This window comes from Balaenoptera acutorostrata, chromosome X (genome assembly GCF_949987535.1).
Source record: "Balaenoptera acutorostrata chromosome X, mBalAcu1.1, whole genome shotgun sequence".
In the NCBI taxonomy this organism is placed as follows: Eukaryota; Metazoa; Chordata; class Mammalia; order Artiodactyla; family Balaenopteridae; genus Balaenoptera; species Balaenoptera acutorostrata.
Genome location: NC_080085.1, coordinates 7060855 through 7083160, shown reverse-complemented (window position 1 = coordinate 7083160; position 22306 = coordinate 7060855). Strand labels below are relative to the sequence as shown.

The 22306-nt window shown below is 48.5% G+C and overlaps 1 protein-coding gene across 5 annotated transcripts in view; it reads right to left on the bottom strand.

Moving 5' to 3' along the window:
- TBL1X (transducin beta like 1 X-linked) overlaps positions 1–22306 on the bottom strand; it is a 223459-nt gene that overhangs the window by 123762 nt on the left and 77391 nt on the right. For all 5 annotated transcript variants that reach the window (XM_057537877.1, XM_057537879.1, XM_057537878.1 and 2 more), the window contains exon 2: positions 19092–19165. The gene's annotated coding sequence lies outside the window, so the exon portion shown is untranslated. The remainder of the gene's footprint in view (positions 1–19091; positions 19166–22306) is intronic.

The following is a 22306-nucleotide window of genomic DNA, read 5'->3' as shown; positions in this document are numbered from 1 at the left end:
CATCAAATGGGCCTAGTGGCTGCTGAAGGGCCAGGCACTGTGCTAAGTGCTTTCCGTGGACAACTGCATTTAATCCTCATATGAGGGGAAAGATGTTCTTTGACAGAACACAAAACTTAGGCTTAAAACTTGGAGCTTTTGCTCAAGAGCACATGGAGTGAACAAGAGTCCCAGCTGGGATGGCAGAGCCCGAGAAATGCTGGACCAGCTCCATCTCTGGGATCGGTACCGGGTCTTCCCTGCTGGGTTCCTCCTGGCCCCGACCCACTTTTTCCGCCACTCCTCCCTCCACGGGCCCCCACACCCCATGATGACTTGGATTGGGGGTAGCCCCTGAGTCTCTGAGGGGTGCCCCCAGGGGCACCCTTTGCCCTATGGGATGCACCAATCAAGACTCAAACAGCCCCGCCTTCTCACTGGTGTCTCTTAACATTGCTAAGAACGGGAAGGAGGGGCCCCTTCCAGTGAGGGTGAGGGTAAGACTACAGATCAACCAGAATGACATGCAGCGCTGATTTTAAAAGCTAAATTCAGAATATCCCTGAACAGCCCTACTCATGATAAGCAAAGCAAAAGGAAGGGGGGAAAAAAATCTTTAAAAATTCAAATGCCTTTAAGAGATGCTGTGTTCTGAACATGGGTGGGTTTTCTTCCAAGGAGAGGAACACTACAAAATGAACTTCCTTAAAAAAAAAAAACGTGCAAATGTTCAGAATTCCAATGTAAAACCAGCCCTACCTCTGTGACATTTTGTTCAAACTAAATAAGGTCTCAGTTGACAGTTTTGCATGAAAATACATTTTGGTACATTCTTTACAAAGAAACATAACTGCTAAAAGTGATGGCAACACCAACCAAAACATTAGTTAATCATATTAAATCGTATGTAAAATAATTCCTTGGGGAAAAAAAACCCTCTTTGTTTTAAAATAAGTTTAGACTTATAAAAAGTTGCAGAAATACTAGAGGGTTCCCACCTAGCCTTCACCTAGCTTCCTGTTGTGTTAACATCCTAAATAAACATAGCAATGGTCAAAACAAAGAAATCAACACGGGCACAATACACCTAACTAAACTACAGACTTCAAGCAAACTCACAGGTCCTTTTTCTGTCTCCGATTTCCATCCAGGACCCCACAACCCATCGATATGTGATAGTCACCCTTTCTTTCCTTGCCATTCAAAGCCAGACTCTTTGGACGAGCGCGAGAAGTTATTTCGTAGAATGCCGCCCCCCACCACCACCACCCCCCGTTTGGGTTTGTCCAATTCTTCTCTCGATTAGATGCAGGTTATGCATTCCAGGCAGGAACACCACAGAAGTGATGCTGTGTCCTTCTCAGGGCATCACATGATGTCACTATGCCTTATTCCTGGTGAGGTTATCCATAGCAGCTGGGCTCAGGAGGTGGTATCTGCTGAGATTTTCCCCCATAAATCACTGCTCTCCTCTCCTTGGTAATCGGCAAATATCTTAGGGGAGATACTCTGAGCCCATACTAGTATTACGTCATGATTCTTAGACGTTAGGGATATAAAAATTAACACATGGCTAACAATGTACACTTTAAATGGTTAACATCATTTGTATCCTTTTCAAAAGGAGAACTCCCAAGAGGAAATCTTTAACAATGCAATTTTTAAAAAGAACTCTTGAGTTCAATCATTGATGAAGAGTTAAGCAAGAGTAAGTACAGGGCTTCCCTGGTGGGGCAGTGGTTGAGAGTCTGCCTGCCAATGCAGGGGACACGGGTTCGAGCCCTGGTCTGGGAAGATCCCACGTGCCGCAGAGCAACTAGGCCCGTGAGCCACAACTACTGAGCCTGCGCGTCTGGAGCCTGTGCTCCGCAACGGGAGACGCCGCGACAGTGAGAGGCCCGCGCACCGCGATGAAGAGCGGCCCCTGCTTGCCGCAACTAGAGAAAGCCCTCGCACAGAAACGAAGACCCAACACAGCCATAAATAAATTAAAAAAAAAAAAAAAAAAAAAGAGTAAGTACAATGCTTAAAATGTCAAGGGATTAGCTGTGTGTGAGCAGGAATCCAGGCAGCTGAGAGCAGCAAGGAAGTCAATCCCAAAAACACATCCTAAGAGGAAGCCTTGGTCCGTGAGGCATCTTGCCAGGAATCTATCCGAAGGACGTTCCGAATCATCACTTAATTTTGTGTAATTTTTATCCTGAGTATAAACAAAAGTTCTCTTAGAGTATCCATTTCAAAATGATACTGTAAATACAAGTAAGTTGAGGGCTAAGTTTATTGCCAATAAACACTTTCACTAAAAAGAAGAATGATTTCTGTACCCCATACATTGTTTTAAAAAAAAAGTCTATTCGTCTTAAAAAATGAGTTACGATGCCCTGTGGTAGAAAACTCCCACATGACCTGAAGTCACAAGCAAACTAGCCTCCTAGACCCATCACTGAGACCTAAGAGCATGATTAGTTCATCTGCAAGCATCGGTCTGCAACCCCAATGGGGCTCAACCCAACGGAAAGACCCCTTCAGATGGGCATGGTGGGTGGGGTACAAATGAGAAGCAGGGCCAACTTTAGCATACTTAAAGAAATACACTAGAGACACAGTTATGTAAAGTTTTAAAATACATGTAAAACTCTAGTGAAAAAATAGTGTGTTCTTAGAGCACCAACAATTTGCTTAAATAATTAAAAAGGAGTGGACGTACGGCCTTACAGACACACGGAGATCATCCAATACACAGTTTACGTTCTAAGACTTCAAGCAAACGCATCTCATGAACCTGCATTATAAACCGCAGCCGGTTTCCTTGGATTTGGAGCCAGACAGGGTTGCTCCCCAGCCCCACTGCTCGCAAGAAGTGTGACCCTGAGCAAGTGCACTCACTTCCCTCGGGGGGGGGGGGGGGGGGGCGGGATGACAGGAAAAACCGTCTCTCAATTAAAGGCAACCAGCTGTATAATGAGCACGTTCCAGCAAAGATTTCTGGTAGCTGGTGAGTTAATCAACTCAGCACATTTGGCTCAGAGTTAAGCTCACAGTTACTGGGTGGGGTGAACGGTGTCCCCTGAAAAACGTACGTTGAAGTTGTAACTCCCGGTACTCGTGAATGTGACCTTATATAGGAATCAGGTCTTTTGCAGATGGAATCAAATTAAGATGAGGTCATACTGGACTAGGGCGGGCCTGAAATGCAATGACTGGCATCTTTAGAAGAGAAAGGAGAGATTTGGAGACACAGACACCTGGAAGAAGGCCGTGTGAAGACGAAGGCAGAGACTGGAGTGATGCAGCCACAAGCCAAGGAACGCCCGGGGCCACCAGAAGCTAGGAGAGAGGCATGGAGTACATTCTCCCTCAGAGCTTCCAAAAGGAACCAACCTTTCCAATACTTTCATTTTGCACTTCTGATCTCCTGATCTGTGAGAAAATCCATTTCTGCTGTTTTAAGACCCCCTAGTTTGTAGTAATTTGTTTACAGCAGCCAGAGAAAACTCATACAGGATAATGATGGTATCTGGTAAATACATTTTAAAAAATACTTCTATATTAGAGATACATCCGAAAATACTCAGGGGTGAAATAACAAGATGCCTGAGATTTGCTTTAAATTACTCTAATAAAAAGAAAAAAAAACAGTGAGGGGACAGGTGACACCAGCTCATGAAACCCTGACAGTGGCTGAAGCAGGGTGAGGGGGAATATACCAAAATATTCTATACACTTTTGTATGTTTGACAATTTCCATGTTAACAAGCTAACAGTGTATATGTCAGACGTTAGCCAACTAGCATCTAAACTATATATGCAGCGCTGTCCCAATCTTTAACCAATGCAATCAACTTTAATATCCAATTTTACTCACTAGCCTCTTTGAAACAGGAACAGCAGCAAAACCACGGGAACCCCGTTGATTAAAGCAGCCATCACATAGCGACGAATGGCCAGTAACCATCCAACTCAGTTTCTTGAAATAAACCTGAAATTCATAAACCTCACCTCCCTATATGCTTGATCAGATAAACAGTATCACAAGCATCACGGACTTAGGTGCACTGGATAAAAATAAGGAATGCTTTTTTCTAGGCACTAGGGCCGTAGCACGCAAACAGAACTAAGAAATGGAATCAACACGTTGAACGCTTGACCCTTTCCTAAGGCTACCCCTGTGGGGATTAGGTTCCCCTGGGGAGCATCAGCAAAGAAGCGTTCAGCTTATAGACCTAATGAATGCAACGCGGGCGGGTCCAACAATATGACCATCATATGAGAGATCGCACTTCAAGTGAGTACGAAAACACTGCTTAAACATTCACTTGCTGTTCTGAAGCCATAATTAAGGCTGTGAGTGTACTGGCTGGGGGCCTCCACAACACATCTCATTTGTGCAGTGGAAGCCACAGGCATCTGCTACCCGGTCTCCAACCCTAATAACAACCCTCGGGAAATGGTCAGCAACATTCTGGTAACGATGCTGAAGTTTCCCGATACGTTCATTTAGCAAACGCGGGCCTGATTCTCATAACCCCTCCTCGGGGAACACTGGGCTCACGCTTCACCTAAACTGCCCTGGAAGGAAATGAAACCGGAGGGGCAGCCCTGAGTCAGCGTCCTTCAGGAGAAACCTTGGCGAAACCTACGTGAAAAATGCGATGAGAAACACAGTCAGGGGGACCTCCCTGGTGGCGCAGTGGTTAAGAGTCTGCCTGCCAATGCAGGGGACACGGGTTCGAGCCCTGGTCCGGGAAGATACCGCAGGCCGTGGAGCAACTAAGCCCATGCGCCACAACTACTGAGCTCGCATGCCGCAACTACTGAAGCCCACGAGCCACAACTACTGAGCCCACGTGCCGCAACTACTGAAGCCCACCAGCCACAACTACTGAGCCCACGTGCCACAACTACTGAAGCCCACGTGCCGCAACTACTGAAGCCACGTGCCGCAACTACTGAAGCCTGTGAGCCACAAGTACCGAGCCCACGTGCCACTACTACTGAAGCCCACACACCTAGAGCCCGTGCTCCACAACGAGAAGCCACCGCAATGAGAAGCCCGCACACCGCAACCAAGAGTGGCCCCCTGCTCGCCGCAGCTAGAGAAAACCCACGCACAGCAACAAAGACCCAACGCAGCCAAAAATAAATAAAATTAAAAAGAAAAAAAAAAGAAACGCAGCCAGGCATTGGCCGGGCTGGGCCAGGCAGCAGACCTCCAGCAGCTCACAGGGGTCCCTGCTTCGCTCAACAGGCAGCAGGCTTCCTTTGACTTGACCCTCACATTTCCAACTTCCTTTCAGAGTTCGGGGACCTGCACAGCTGGCCCGTGTATAGGGACCTGGCCCTCTCCAAGGAGACAATCTTTGGAGAGAGCCGTTCCTGCAGCACCGAGCAAGTGGAAAGCACCCTAGGGCAGGGTTTCTCAGCCTTGGCACCGGTGACATTTGGGGCTGGGTGGCACCGTTGTTGGGACCGTCCTGTGCACTGCAGGGTGTTGGGCAGCATTCTTGGTCTCCACCCAAGAGATGAGGGGAGCGCCTCCCTCCCTGGGACAACCCAAACCATCTTCAGACATTGCCAAGAGTCGCCGGGGGGCAAAATCCCCCTTCAGTGAGAACCAGAGCCCTTGAAGGTTCCTCACTGGAGCCTAGTCCAGTTCTGGAATGTTCCGGAGCCAAGTGTGAACTCTGACTCCTTTTGATGCATCCTGGTGGACAAGAAATGGAAGAACCAATCATAACAGAGAGCACGAGAAAAGAACTTGCAGATGTGCAAGCTCACGAGTTTAACCGACTCACTCAGATGGCCTTTGGGAAGATGAAAAAAAACTGTTTCTGTGCAACGTCAGGCCTCACGTGAAAGGGGTCTTTACCATTTTCACTCAGCAGGGCTGTCATTTCTAGGGACTCAAGATGGATGTGCGATAATTTTTCCAAGAGCAACAAGAACCACAGCAGTACTAATAATGACAGGGGTTAAATCAATATGATTTTAACGAATATCAAGGCTGGTACCAGGGAATTCCCTGGCGGTCCAGGGGTTAGGACTCCGTGCTTCGACTGCAGGGGGATGGCTTCAATCCCTGGTCAGGGAATTAAGATCCCGCATGCCAAGAGGCACAGCCAGGAAAAAAAAAAAAAAAAGCTGGTACCAGTGTGGTTCCCTTTACTTTCATGAACCCACTTAAAAGATCCCCTCTGTCATCTCCATCTTCCCGTTCCCTTCCTCGACCTTCTGTCACTCCCAGGTGCAGAAGTGCTCACATCCAGCGTGGGAAATGGCTGTGGGCTCCCTCCTTTGCTGTCTTCTCGGGGGTGGGGGCGCGGGCAGGGACTAAAAGGCTGACTTGTTGAGAGGAGGTCAGGCTGTAAACCAGCTAGCAGTCCCATGCTGCTCACTCCTCTTCACGGCCGCACGGGGATCCTAGCCCGCCAGATCCGGAACCCCCAAATGCAGAGGGCATCCCGTGCTGCATAAAGGAAAATGACAACCAGCTCTTAGCGACTCACGGCCCCGTCGTTTCCTCCCTCAGCCTCGCAAGAATAAACAGGGCGTGCTTTCGAGTCCCTTCTCGGCTCACATACGGGATCTGAAAACTCAATCTAATTATTCTGGTTCCGATTTCCAGTTCTATCGGTAAGCGTCGACGCAAGATATGTCAAGGCCAGTCCCTAGAAGACGTAAAATCGGAATCCTAGAAGCTGCGCCTTCGCTACCCCCACAGGCAGGTGTCCTAAAGCCCCTTTCACACCAAATTTAAGACTGGAGCTTGCGATGAGGCCTGGGTGGGCTTCCCAATGCATCGACGGTGGAGATACAGTCCGCAGAGTTCAGCTCTGTTACAGCTTCTTGCATCACGTTGTTGTGAAGATGAATTGTTATAATAAGACGCCTCAATTCTCTGCTGAAAAGGAATTTATCTGACACCTCCCTCCCCTTCTCTGTGGTTTTATTTTCCATGGCTGGCACACAGAGTAATTCACACATTCACAAATATTTAGGGGAAAAAAACACAAAACAATAAACTGCCTGGAACTGTAACAAAATGCCTGCTACTCTTCGCTTTAAGGCATTTTACATTAAATAGGATCCAAAATCCCCCCGGGGTTTCAAGTTGCCAGAGCTTATTTTTGTGAATGATTTCAACTTAACTCCTAGGATAACTGTCTTATTAAATTGCTGACACATCTGTCCCGCTTAAATCTATGGTTTCTGCAAACAGGATAAAAATGACTTCCATAAATAGAAGCATCATGGTTTCATTTCTTTTCCCTCTTATTATCAGTGTTATCTGTGTGGCAAGCTGTCCGAGCTTCCTCAGGATGACAGAGGTCGCAAGACTTTGCAGTATCCTTAGAAGAAACGGCCCGTTCAGTTCCACGATGCCAGGAGCGGCCCTGCACCTGCCGCGGCGACCCGTCTGTGCTCGAGCACAGGACGCCGCTTGTCTGACTGCAGCATCCCGTTCCGGTCTGCACCACCGACAGAGCCCTTTTCGGCCCCGCATCTCCCAGGGCTCCTTCCCGCTTCCTCCAGCTCGGCGCGATGCAGCGCTCAGCCTCGACCCTCAAACGTGCACGCGTTCCTCACGACGCCCCGTCGTTCTCGGGACCAGGGCCAGCTCCCACGGCAGCAGCTTGCTTTGGGGGGGAGGGCTGGGGGTGCTGGGAGGTGGGGGGACCGCCTCCCGCTGGGGTGCGTGCCAGGGCCGTTTACTACACCCAGGAAACGTTCTTAACAATTCCCTCACGGCCCTAACGAGACGTGGGTGCTCCTCTGCGGCTACCCAGCGGACACGGGCTCGATACTGCCAAGACGGGTTCGCAAAAAAGGACCTTTCCAAATGCTTTCTGAGTATCTTGGAGGGGTAAGTCACCAAACCCGAAGTGACGAGGACACATCCAGGCCCCGTGGCCGTCTCCCGCCACGCTGGTGACCAGGGAGGGGCAGGGTTCCCGTAATTCAACTTGAGAGAAAGCAGCGCAGAGCAGGGAGGACTTTGTGGCTTCTGTCACTTAAAAGGACACTCTCAGACTGACCCCTGACAAACGCCGCCTTCCTAGCCGTACACTTAGTGGACCAGCACACGGGGGGCGGGCGCCCCACTCACCGCCTCCGCCTTGGTCCCACCGGGCGGCACACTTGCCCAGGTTCGACCCCGTGAGCAAGCTCCCTCTCGCCATTTACAAGATGGGCCCGCGGCCGTCTGCGCCCCATGGAAGGACCAGGCCAGCCTCGTGAATCTGCAGCAGGGTTTCTCCCCCACGGCACTGGTAACATTTGGGACCAAATCACTCTGTGGGGGGCCGTCCTGTGCACCACAGGATGCTGAGCAGCATGCCACCCACTAGATGCCAGGAGCTCCCCTGCCCCCAGCAGTGACAACCCCAGAACGCCTGCAGACACTGCCAGATATCTGGGGAGGGGGAGGGGCGGCAAACGCAAACCACCTCCTCAGAGAACCACTGCTCTCAGGGGTCAGGGACCACACAGGTTTCCAGGTACCCCCCAGATAAAGGCCCAGGTCTGTCTGGCTCTTCTACAGACGCATCTTGTCTCCTGCCACCACCGCGGGCCTCACTGAACTCACCCATCAAATAAGGCTCCTGATCTACCCGTTCTGTCCACGAAGGGCAACCCCTGGCCACATGTGGCTCTTTAATGTTAAATGAATTAAAATGAAACGAGTCTAAAATCCAGTTTCTCAGGCACACCGGCCACGTTTCAAGAGCTCAAGATCCACACGGGGCCAGGGGCTGCTCCACCAGATGGCACGGGTGTGGAACGACCCCACCCTCCTAGGAAGTTCCATCGGGGGCGGCTGCCCGAGGCCATCCGACGGCGTTCATTACAGTTCTGACGCCACACGTGCTTCTCGAGGGCCTCAGGAGAAGAATGACCGGGAGGCAAATTAACACCAGGAACGAGGGAGGATCTAGGCTCGGAAAAATAAGAATAACTCATTGCAAAGAATGTGGCGGTTCTTATAGATTTAAAGAATGGGAATTTCCACAAACTGACCACTGAACCCTTGGACAAGCTGGTAATTTTAAGAACTGTATTTTTTAAAAACAGGAAGTCGAGAGAGAAGGCATTTATTCCAAATTTACAGGCAATACATGAAAAATGTATGAACATGGAAAATACTTAGATGGGCCTAAAAATATAGTCTGGGTTAAAGGAAAAGGGTTGCACCTACCTCATCGGAACAAGCTACATGGGCCCATTTAAATGACCTGCTGCACCTCATCACATTACCCGACCTTCCCTGATTAGCCTGCTCCCAGTTCTCTGCTCCTGGAGTTCTCCAGGTCCACCTACAAACCTGTTTGCATACTGCACCGCCTTCAGCAGGCCTGGCATCTGCCCAAGTGTGCGGCACACAGCGTCCGAGGCACTCATGTGCCCTGGCTTGTCCCAACCCAGGGAAGAACGCAACACCTTCCAAACTTCAAATAGCCCTGTTGTGCTATACTTTGGGGGATGGGGCGGGTGCTAAAAGACAAAAACACATTTCCAAGGATACTTATCTTAAAAATCCTTAACTTGAAAAAATGTACATTTTCATCTTAGAAACCTCCCTTTATTATTGGGTTGGCCAAAAAGTTTGTTCGGGGCTTTCCGTAACCTCTTACGGAACATCTAACATCTTTTTGGCCAATCCAATATTTTGATAGCGAATGGTTCACTGGGTCATTTTGATCTTACGTTTGCACACATCCACACAAAACCCTGTGCTGGAATGTTCACGGTAGCATGATTCCCATGGTCAAACCATGGAAACAACCCATGCCCATCAACTGATGAATGGATGGACTAAATAGGGTCTATCCCTACAATGAAATAGTATTATTTGTCTATAAAAAGGAATGAAGCACTGACACATGCTAGAGCACGCACGAAATCTTGAACACATTATGCAAAGTGAAAGAAACAAGTCACAAAAGGCCATGTATCATATGATTCCATTTATACGAAAAGTCCAGAATAGGCAAATCCACAGGGACAGAAAGCAGATCTGCAGTTGCCAGGGGCTGGGAGAGTGAGGAAGAAATGCGGAGTGACTGCTAAGGGGTATGGGCTTTCTTTTGGGGGTACTGAAAATACTCTAAAATTAGACCGTGGTGACGGCTGTACAAGTCTGTGAGTACCCTAAACACAATCAAATCATACACTTGAAGGGGGTGAATTTGATGGTATGTGAATCATACCTCAATAAAGCTGCTGAAAAAAGTGGCTCTAGCTGAAGTGGCTACAAGCCATCCAGCCTGGGCCATGAATCACAAATGCACTAACACAGCTCATTCCTTCTCTGAGACAGTGGATGTAGTCAGCAAGCAGAGGATGTTTCCACTCTAGGGAAGTCTGTGGGGGGGGGGGGGGGGCAGGGGACACTCACTTTTGATAATCACTTCTGCAGTATCAACAGAAGGGAACATTTTCACAGTCGTTTCTGCACTTTCTCCAAGGACATTCTTTCTTGCTGTCCCAGCCATGACTCTGGGATTCCAAAAGCAATTCCAAAACGCAGTAATTCGGCTGCCATTTCCAAAATCCCTGCACGGCCCGGTGCACCCCACTCCGTTCGTCCTGCAGGTGCTGCAGTCCTGTCGATGAAGTCCCGTGACGCCGGGAGGGGCACCCGCTCGCCGAGCCTCGCGTGCACCCTACCTGGCTGACACAGAGCCTGTGGTGCGGACACTCCTCAACCTCCAGAGACTCAATGGACCCGAGAACCTGCTTTAGCCACTGGGACCCCAAAGCCTCCCGGGGATGCGGAGCAGCTCTGCCCAAGCCCGGGCTGCTACACGAAGGAGGCGTCTCACTCTCCTCTCAAAGGCAGCGCACGGCTGCAGCATCACAGCATCAGGACCAAGCCAGAGCAGACACGTCGCAAGAAGCAGATCCCCGACGGCGTGACGTATTCTGTGGTGCATCAGGTCACGCCAGCCCTTGCTAGCCACCGTCCAGAATTTCTTTATTCACGGCTCAAGAACTCACCGCAGCTGCAGAGCTTACAGGTTTCGAGAGCCATAAATCCACCTGCCCCCTGCTTATCTGAATTTCATACAAGATTAATATTCTACCTACATCCACTGACAAAGACAAACAGCTACAGCACGCAAAGTGACAACATTCTATGTCAGTAAACACTGTGACAAGGCTCAGCTGAAAACACATTTGCAGCTTAGATTTGGTGTTTCAGAGGAACATACGTTTTGTAAACCAAACACTATGTGGTCACATAGAAAAATGTCTTCAAAGTGGATGGAGGGCTTCCCTGGTGGTGCAGCGGTTAAGAATCCGCCTGCCAAGGCAGGGGACATGGTTCAAGCCCTGGTCCGGGAAGGTCCCACATGCATCCCACGGGCGGAGCAACTAAGCCCGTGCGCCACAACTACTGAGCCTGCGCTCTAGAGCCCGTGAGCCACAACTACTGAGCCTGCACTCTAGAGCCCATGAGCCACAACTACTGAAGCCCGCGTGCCTGGAGCCCGTGCTCCGCAACAAGAGAAGCCACCACAATGAGAAACCCGCGCACCACAACAAAGAGTTGCCCCCACTCTCCGCAACTAGAGAAAGCCCGTGTGCAGCAACGAAGACCCAATGCAGCCAAAAATAAATAAATTAAATACATTTTTTTAAAAAACTTAAAAAAAAAGTGGATGGAAAAAAATATTAAAGGTCAGGAAATACCCAGCCCTTCATCACTGTCAAATGCAGTGCCTCCGATTAGAAGGTTTGTAAATGAAAGAATGAAAGTAACCAATAATATAATTAATTTAACAAAGAAAAAATGTGAATCACACTTAAAATTAATCAGCAACATTAAAATAAAGACTAAATGCCTACCCAATAATGTAATTAATTTAACAAAGAAACTATAAGTTAAAACTTGAATCATACTTCAAATTAATCAGCAACATAAAATAAACCAGAAAATCCTTCTGCTGTGAGGATCTGCCTTTCAAATGAAGCTTTTCTTTAGGTTTACCAAAAAAAAAAAAAAAAAAAAATGCATACAACAGCGCCTTATTTAGTTTGAAAAAACAAAAGGTAGCTGGTGTCTGTGTATTTTAAAAGACTTAAAAATGCCACGAGAGCACTTTGTTGAGTAAGGTAACTTGCCAGAGATAATATAAATTTTGTAACAGATTTTCAACTATTTCTATTGCGCTTACATCAACCTCCAAGTCTGCACCCTACGATTTCCATCTCAGACCAAAAACCAGATCAAATCTTTCTGTGGCAGGCACCCCTAGCAAAATAATATCCTGCTCCATTCTCAGCACCCAGCACTGAGAAGGCACTCCACTCCTTACCTGCGAAACAAAAGAACAGATACAACATGAATTCTGTTTTCCTACTTTGCACCAAAATATCAAAGAAATTCATTTCAATTGTTCTGTGTAAATAAAGTTATAAGCTCATGAGAGTTGAAAAGACACCCCTGCAAGTAAACAACAGTTGCTTTAGGATTAAGTACCGCAATAACGTGTCAGGACAAAATCAGATCCCAATACAGGAGTGCTAAGTAGATGATGCTTAAGTTACAGACACATTTCCGAATAATCAAGAACTCTTTCACATAAAGACTTCATCACGTTGATTGCAAAGTGTCTCAGAAGTTTATACACCCAGAGCCAGAGTTTACACTTTCGCAGAGAAGGAAAGGCACAAGAGGTGGAAAGAGGAAAACATATTCAGGGGCAGCGGGGGGGACATTCACACATCCCCGTTAGGGGGTTCTGGTCAAAAGCTAAGGAGGAAGAGCCCTCAATGCAAGAGAGCACGGTGGGACGTGGGCTGGCACAGGATGCCATTCTGAACACTTCTGCTACCCATCAAAATACTTCTTCTATCGCTCTCTCCTTCGGAAGCTGACAGGAGCGAGGCAGGTGGGATGAACATATAAGCTCATCTCAGAAGACAGTTCCTGCATCAGCAGAGAATTGTGTTAAGGGCACTTGAGGAAGAGTGTGAGGAAGATTCTGGAGTGTTCTATGTGAGTACCTCGTCATTTCCCCACACACCACCTGGAACACTTTCTATGTCTAAACAGTGGTCACAAGTCAGACATAAAGGGACCCAACTTTAAAATAGTTCTTTGTAAACCATTCAACTATCCATCGATGGGGGAAGGGATAAACAAACTATGGGGCACACACACAATGGAACATTATTCAGCCACAAAAAGGAAAACGGTTCTGACACATGCTACACCATCGCTGAACTGTGAAGACATTTCACTGGGTGAAATTAACCAGGTACAAAAGGACAAATCTCGTATGACTCCACTTATATGAGGTCCTTAGAACAGTCAGATTCAGAGACGTAAAGAATAGTGGGTGCCAGGGGCCGGGAGAGGGGAATAGAGAGTTGTTTAATGAGTGTAGAGTGTTAGTTTGGGAAGATGAAAAAAGTTCTGCGCGTGGATGGGTGCACAACAATGTGAACATACTTAACGACACTGAACTGTACATTTAAAAATGGTTAAGATGGGAAATAAAACTGTCACCTGTTGGGAAAAAAATGGTTAGGATGGAAAATTATATGTTACGCATATTGAACACCATAAAAAATAATCCCTTGTAAATCTGACTTAAATAGGTATTAAGTAAAGGCATGATCTTTCAGTTACAGTCTTCTGGAGGACTATTTTCAGGTCGGGGGTTCCTTTAAAAATCTGCTAATTGTGCACAGAGGTATCTTATAAAAGTAGGAACTTGGGGACTTCCCTGGTGGTCCAGAGGTTAAGACTCCAAGCTTCCACTGCAGGGAACGCAGGTTGGATCCCTGGTCGGGGAACTAAGATCCTGCATGCCTCGTCGTACAGCCAATCAATCAATCAATCAATCAATCAATAAGTAGGAACTTGGAGGATCCCACAATTTTTTTTTCTGATGGCCGTGCAGCATGCCTTGTGGGATCTTCGTTCCCCAACCAGAGATCGAACCTGGGCCCTGGGCAGTGAAAGCGCAGTGTCCTAACCACTGGACTGCCAGGAAATTCCCCGCAATTATTCTAAGTAATAAGATCTAGAATTATTACTGACCATAAAAAAAAAAAAACCAAATTATGCAAACTTTTTAACAGACTATAAATTAAATGAAGTTGAACTGAATTGATGCCTATGAATTTACACATACGATCACACTGTCAAAAATGTATTTCTTCCTGCAAAGGAAAACATAATTTAGGAACAGAAATCCAAGCATATACTTTTCTAAAAGTATAGTCATACTGCGTATTCATGACATCGTTAGGAGGATCAAAAGCTCCTGACCATGGTGCTTCAGAGTCACTGCCGACAGGCGCTGAACTACTGTGAAAGAAGACAGAGGGCGATGTTCAACACGTGCCAAGTTTTGGGCCAAACCCCAGAGCAGCCAAGCTCGTACTACTGACATCTGGGGCCAGATAATCCTCTGGTGTGTGGCGGGGTGCGGGAGACTGTCCTGTCCACTGTGGGATGTTTGGCAGCACCCATTGACACCAGTATCACACACCCCCCCAATCAAATCAATCAAACGTGACCATCAAATACGTCTCTAGACTTTGCCAAGTGTCCCCTGGGGGTAAAAAACTGCCCCCACTTGAGAGCCACTGTCCTAAACCAAGAAAGAGATCTCTGGGAACCACCCATGTTTACAAGGAAAGCCAAAAGGAAACACTAAGAGAAACAACATACTTTGATTTGGTACAAGAGCCAGAAGTAGCAACAGATGTCAGAAACAAAAGAAACGTCTCACCATTTTCGGGCCAGTTTACAACCAGAATTGACAGCCAATTTCAAGAGCTTATTCTTGAATTTAATTAATCAGAACGTAATGTCTATCTGCATCAGATTCCATCGTGAAGAAGTTCACCAGACTTTCAATCCCTCAGTTGGGACATGGCTGCTCCCGACGGCCCCTGCCCAGCCTGCGTGGGTTCGAGAGGAAAGGAGCAGCTTCTTGGGGGAAAGCAGTTTTCCTGATGACATGGAGGGAGGGAGCGTCTGTGGGGCTCTACCTGGGTGTTCTGGGCATTCAAGAAGACAAACGTCGTTTGAAAGAACAGTACACTGAATAAATGTGAACCAAAGGTCGGAAGGGAGGAAGGAAGGGCTGAATCACGCTATCAACAGCACCTCATCGAGCACGTTTCATCAGCTGGAGACCACAGAAAACGCAATTTGTTCCACCACGTGGAATTCACGTCTTCAAATCAACGGGCGATGGTTCCGAGGGCACCCGGGACGCTTTACGGCTTTCGATAAGACAAATGAGCAACACCCCGCTCCAGCCCATGGCACCCCAGGCCTGCTGAACAAACCCCACCCCTCCCCGGGCTGCCACCCGCACCAACTTAGTATGAAAACCCCGGCAACCGGTTTGGTCTTTAACACAGCGGTCCACCCACATGAGATCCACAAAAGACACTGCTTTGTCCTTGTTTCTGTGCCCAGTTCTAATTAATTCTAACGGGAAACTCTCTCCGGGCTCCAGGGAACCACTTCTCTCAGAGTCAGGGCTCCTTTTAATGACAGCTACCTGGGTCATTTGAGCCCTTCTTGGATTTTATGAATAGAAAGGAATTGGTGAGAACTGGCCACCCATCCCAGTTACTAGGAACCCCCTACCAAAAAAAAAAAAAGAACAGCAGAGAACAATGAGAAAGCAGAAGGCTTAGAATAAGCAACACGCGTGTGCGCGCGTGCACACATACACACACACACACGCACCCAGAACGCAGCCCCAAAGCAAACACTGTGTAGTCCGGGGTTCTTCATCACTTCCAGACTGTGAATAGGGCAGGGGAAGTGGGAAAAGAGCAGGAGGAAGAACAGGCATGTGCGCTGACTCGATGTGCTCAAGACACTGCTGCACACGCTGTACCGAAACACTACGAAGCAGGGATTAACCTCCTCGCTGCACAGAAAAGAAGACCGAGGCTCAGAGGATCCAGCCAGCCTCCCAGAAGGGCCAGAGGCGCGGGTGATGGAAGCAAGGGGGCTCTCCTGCTCTCCTGCCTCTGTCCTTGCACTACGACAACACTGACAGAGGACACCGCTCAGCCTCTCGCCGCCTGGATGACTGAACTCCAGGTGGAAGCAAGCAGCCCCTCTGAAGGCAGCTCCCGGAGACGCGCGTGGGCAGCGGCTCTGGGAGCGCAGCCGGGTGGCTCTCGGCAGCAATGACACGGGTGCGTGCCCCGTGGACCGTGGGTTTGACTTGCACCACCCCAAGAGCTGACAACACCTGCAGGGCTTCCCCGGGCTCCCAGGTGCCTGACCCTCCTCCCCGATCACACACAGAGGCCTCCAAAGGGGGATGCGGCTCAACAGGACAACGGGCTTGGCTGCCTCCGAGCTGGGTCTGTTTCCGTCCACGAAAGGGATTCATCCCCAGCGGTGCGGCTCAGATCCCAGCCCTGACGCTGGCGCTCTTCTTTGGCGGGGGACGCGGGGTGGCTTGCTCTCCGCATCAGCTGGGCCAGAACTCTCTCCTGAGCAGCGTCCTGAAGGTGGGGAAGCCCAACGCCATCGCTGCATCTTCCGAACTCGGCAGCTCCAGCACTGCCCACGTGACCTGGGGAGGCCCAGGGCTCCTCTGAGCCAGAGCATCCTTCTCTGGGCAATAGAGGCAACAGTGGCACCGACCTCGCCGGACGGCATGAGGAATAAATGGGACCTGAAAACAGCATCTGGCTCACACCGAAACCTGTGCGTGGGTGTTCACAGCAGCTCTGTTTGTCGTAGCCTCAAACCAGGAAGATCCCAGACGCCCTTCAACAAATGAGTGGATAAACACACACTGGTGCACCCAGACTGTGGAATACTAGGCATAGGCGCTGGTAATGATACACAACACCTGGGATGGATCTGAAGGGCTGGAGGCTAAGTCACTAAAGGCAGTCTCAAAAGGCCGCACGTTGCATGAGTCCATTTATGCAACATTCCTGAAAGGATGAAATTACAGAGACGGAGAAGCCAGTTGTTGCCAGGAGCTGGAGGGGGTGACCGTACAGACGGGGCACACGGAGCTTTCCTTGTGCTGATGGAAGAGTTCTGCATCAGATTACAATGGGGGTTGCTCGAATCTACACGTGATTATATTTCATACACTGTCCGCATGCACCCACACACGCACGCACACAAGAACTGCTAAAATCCAGGTAAGGGCTGCATTTGTGTCAACACTGCCCACGTCAGTTTCCTACTCTCGATAAGCAGTACCTTCACGTAAGATGTTATCAGCCAGGGAAGGCGGAGGAAGGTGCTCTAGACTTCACTGTACTATTTCTGCAGCCTCTTTTTGAGTCCAACGTTACTTCAAAATAGAAGTCTTCAAAAATAACGGTGTCTGATTCATGAACAGATAAACAAAATGTGGTCTATTCATACAATGGAATGTTACTTGGCAAACAAAAGGAATGCTACAAAGAAACTTGAAAACATTATGCTAAGTAAAAAAGAAACCCATCACAAAGCACACATGTTACATGATTTATTTCATTTACATGAAACGTCCAGAATGAGCAGATCCCCAGACACTGACCGTAGACTGGTGGTGATCAGGGGCTGGGGGAGGTGGGAATGGGGAGTGACTCCTAACGTGTATGAGATTCTTTGGGGAGTGATGAAATGTTTTAACATCAACTGTGACGGTTGCACAACCCTGTGAATACACTAAAAACCACTGAATTGTATATGTGCACTCCAGATGGGTGAATTGTCAGCTGTGTGAATTATGACTCAATAAAGTTGTTAACCAAACTATGGCAGTGTCTGGCACACAGTAAGTGTTACAGAAGTATTCTGCCATGATATACTCATCCTTCTTCACCCGTGGGGGCTGGTTCTAAGGGTCACCTTTGGTGCACAAAGATGGCAGCTCTAATGCTAAGAGAATCAGAATCAGTCTCCTCTAGGCACTGTGCAGACAGGGTCGAGTTCAGAGTCCTTGCCTCTTCCTTATACCTTTTCTGCCCCTCCCCCCAGTCCCCTGCATTCCACCAGGCTGGCCTATCCACTTTTCCCTAAAAAAAATAAAAGCTTTCTTATTCCTGACTCCTCCCCTTTGCCCACAGAGTCCCCGTCTAGAACGCCTTTCTTCAGTATGCATTGAAATCCCATGCAGCACCGAACCCAACCCAAGTGTCCCTTTCAAGAGAAAGGTCCAGCCTTCCTCAGCTGCTCCAGCACAGGCTGACAGACCCCTCCTAGGAATTCCCACAGCAGGAGATGTCTGCACCACCCACGGCACAGCCCATCCACACCACGGCTTTCCAGCACCTGTAATCCCTTACCCCAAAACACAAGACACACCTCACACATCCCTGTATACTCCACAACGCTCCAGAAGTAACAGAGTCAAAGGATGGTCATCCCAGAAACAGGAGGCTTTCATAAAAGGTGGTCTGAAAAGGATGTTCTTGATGTGGGTGAGAATCGGGCCTCGCTGTAAACTGGGTGAAATACAGCAGCCAAGATGGCAACTCCAGAACCCAGATGGCCCCGTTCTCGGTGAGTCTGGGTTCTCTCTACCCCTCATAACAGTCCACGTGGGGCTCAGACAGAAGGAAAACGCCTCCCCAGGGGCCTAGAGCACAGGCCACGTTGCCTCACAAAGGTACCAAACAAGGTTTTTATGGAAAATTCTGGTTGGTCCACAAGCAGTGGATGCCTGTCATTTTCCAAACACCTTCTGAGAGGCACATACAAGACAAAGGGAGCCTGTAAAAGGCAAAAAGAGTCAAAAAAACTCTGTTTATTATACATCAGCCATCTGAGGAAAAATAAGTACCTGAAAGGCACATGGGAAAAAACAGCAGCAACGATGTTTCCCTCGAAAGCACACGCACTTTAACAACCATCTCCACTTCTCTCTCCTAAAGTTTCTGACTTCCAGAAGCTAAATAACATAGGAGCTTGCTATGAAGTGCCGACGCAGATACAAAGCATTTTCTGGTTACCAAATCACCTACTACAAGAAATCCTGGGAAATCACTGTTTCCGGTACGTACAGCCAATACAGTAATAGTTAATTTTTAAGCCCAGAAAACGTGGAGCGGTTGACAGGATATTCATTATGGAATAAGAAAGAAATCCATTTTACAATTCCACTTACTCAGAGCCAAATGCAGGCAAATCCCTTCTTCCTTCTAGGGTTTATTTTTAGGCCTGTTTTCTGTCTTCAGTTACCTGTCAATGAAAAAAATACCCAAAGTCAGGCAAAACATATCAACGAAGACATCTCGAATACATTTCTCGACCGTTCCCGAAGCAGGCAGACTTCTGAGATAGGAGGTCTTAAGAAGCTGAAATAATAACGGCGTCAGATGGTGGACAACCACCGTAGGTGAACGGCAGGCTTACGTCTCTAGGTAAAGCACACGATGTGACTGTCCACACACACAAATCTGTTCAGAAGTCTCGCTGAGAACCGACTGTGATCACATCCCCAGGGAATTCCAGTCACTGAAACATCTACCCATCTCTCATTTTTCTCTAGCATCCTAAAACACACTAAGTGAAAACACAGGTATTTCTAGATTCAACGCAACTCAGCACATGCTTACTGAGAACTACACGCCCAGTCCTGTGGAAAGCGGAAACGCTGCTCAGTGCGGCCCTGGTTTCCGGGACACCTGAGGTCTGCCGTCATGTGACACTTACCCGGCCGGACAGTGAGAAGGGGGGTTGGGGGGATCTCAGTGAGGGGAGATCAGTGACAATAAACTCGCCAGAAAACTCACAACGAGACCGTTTAACAGGAGAGAAGTGATGTCGCTCAAACTGGTAGTGGGAGACAAGGGACCAGCGGACAAGGAGCTGAGTTTACACCGGGGCTGGGATGGAGCTCTACGAGGAGGGAGCCCTCGAATGGGAGCGAGAGTGGCCAGCAAGTGCAAATGTCCCGTGGTGAGATCGACCTTGGCGACTGGGAGACAGGGAGGAAGGCCAGCGAACTGGGCAGCAGAAGTGAGTGATAGCAGGTCCTGGATCACGGAGGACTCTGCAGCCCTTGCAAAGGACTCTGATCCTTTCTTCTTGACCTCTCTTCACCCAGCACCAGACTGAACGAGAAAAGAAAATGTGACCACCTTTCTACTCAGAAACCCTTCAGGGGCTCCCATCGTTCTTAGAACAAAACCCAAATAAGCTCTTGCTCGGCAGAGGAACACAGTGGCTCACACAGTACAGGTGGGGAAGATGAGAGACGAGATGGAGAGGGATGCACAGAGTCTGAGGTGTCCTGGGGGTGTGATCCGGAGGACGCACCGGTAGGGCGGAGGTGTGCTGGGGAGGGGACGGAAGAAGCAAGGACGACTTCTAGGCTCAGAGCTTGAGCAAAATTTGGAAGGTGGGGCCATTGCCTGGGATGCACAAAGACTGAGCGGAAGAGAAATCAAGAGTCTTTTTTTTTTATTAATTTATTTATTTGTTTATTTATTTATTTATGGCTGTGTTGGGTCTTCATTTCTGTGCGAGGGCTTTCTCCAGTTGCGGCAAGCGGGGGCCACTCTTCATCACGGTGCGCGGGCCTCTCATTATCGCGGCCTCTCTTGTTGCGGAGCACAGGCTCCAGACGCGCAGGCTCAGTAGTTGTGGCTCATGGGCCCAGTCGCTCCGCGGCATGTGGGATCTTCCCAGACCAGGGCTCGAACCCGTGTCCCCTGCATTGGCAGGCAGACTCTCAACCACTGCGCCACCAGGGAAGCCCAAGAGTCTTTTAAGGTGTGAACTGTGAAACGCCCACTGGCTCTGCAAGCAGGCTGTTAACTAGGTAGTTAAACACACAGGTCTGAGCAAGTGGGAGAGGTCACAGTCACAGAGTTAAGTCCGGCAGTAACCATGACCTCTGAAGCTGTGGGCCTGGATGGAAGCATCTGATGCAGGATTTCTCATCCTCGGCACTGCTGGCATTTAGATCAGACCGCTGTGTCTGCGGTGGGGCTATCCTCTACACTGCAGGATACTGAACAGCATTCCAGGCTCTTCCCATTACACACCGATAGGAATCCCCCATCCTCCCAAGGGGTGATAACCAAAACTGACCCACACTGCCCACGTCCCCTGGAGGGCATACTCGCCCCGTTGAGAACCACTGGTCTCAAGATGGTCATGCTAAGTGAAGTTAGGTCAGACCAAGAAAGACAAGTGATATCATACGATATCACTTACATGTGGCATCTAAAAAACTGATACGGGAATTCCCTGGCAGTCCAGTGGTTAGGACCCCGAGCTTTCACTGCCGAGGGTCTGGGTTCAATCCCTGGTCAGGGAACTAAGATCCCACAAGCCGTGCAGCACAGCAAAAATAAATAAATAAAAAAATAAAAATAAATAAAAAATAAATCAATGATACAAATGAGCTTATTTACACAACAGAGACAGACTCGCAGACATAGAAAATAAACTTACGGTTACCCAAGGGAGAAGGGGGGAGGGATAAATTAGGAGTTTGGGATTAACAGATACACACTACTATATATGAAATAAAGAACAAGTACCTACTGTATATAGCACAGGGAACTATATTCAGTATCTTGTAATAACCTGTAATGGAAAAGAATCTGAAAAAGAATAGATTATACATATATAATCGACTATATATATAATACATATAATTGACTATATATGTAATATATATAGTCAATTACATATGTGATATATATAATTGACTACATATATAGTATATAATCGACTATACATTATATAATCCATTATATATATAATATAGTCCATTATATATATATATTACATATATTATATATACTGACCACTGAACCCTGAGAAGAAGGACCTGGCCAATGAGACAGAGGAGAGTACGGCAAGGTAGGAGGAAATCCAAGATAGTGTGGTGTTCTTGGCTTCTAGTGACAGCCGTCTCTCAAAAATCAGGCAAAGACCAGGAAACAACTGCTACTGAGATGGAGAACAAGGAGGACCGCGGCTGACAGGATGACCAGGACTCATGCACGCTGTCTTCTCCGCATGGAAGAAATCTAGAGAGGCTTCATGGAGGAGGTGGCACTTGTTGGCGCAAGAAGTCAGGCAAGGTAGAAGAGGAAGGGGCTACTGCTTGAGCGGTACTGGAAGCAACGAATGGGAGCAAGAGGAAGGCACGGAAGTTTCCCAAGATATCGGGGGATGCTCTCGCTATCACGGTACTGAGGAATGAGGATGCTGACAGCAAGCAGAGTACCGGAGGGCCAGTCGGTGGACAGAACGCGGCTGCCTCAATCCAGCAGAGGGAGGAAGGCGTCGCCCGGACGGTACGGGCCAACGTCACTCTTTGGGCCACCAGTGTGAGGACAGCTGCAGTGGTTGTGCATGCTG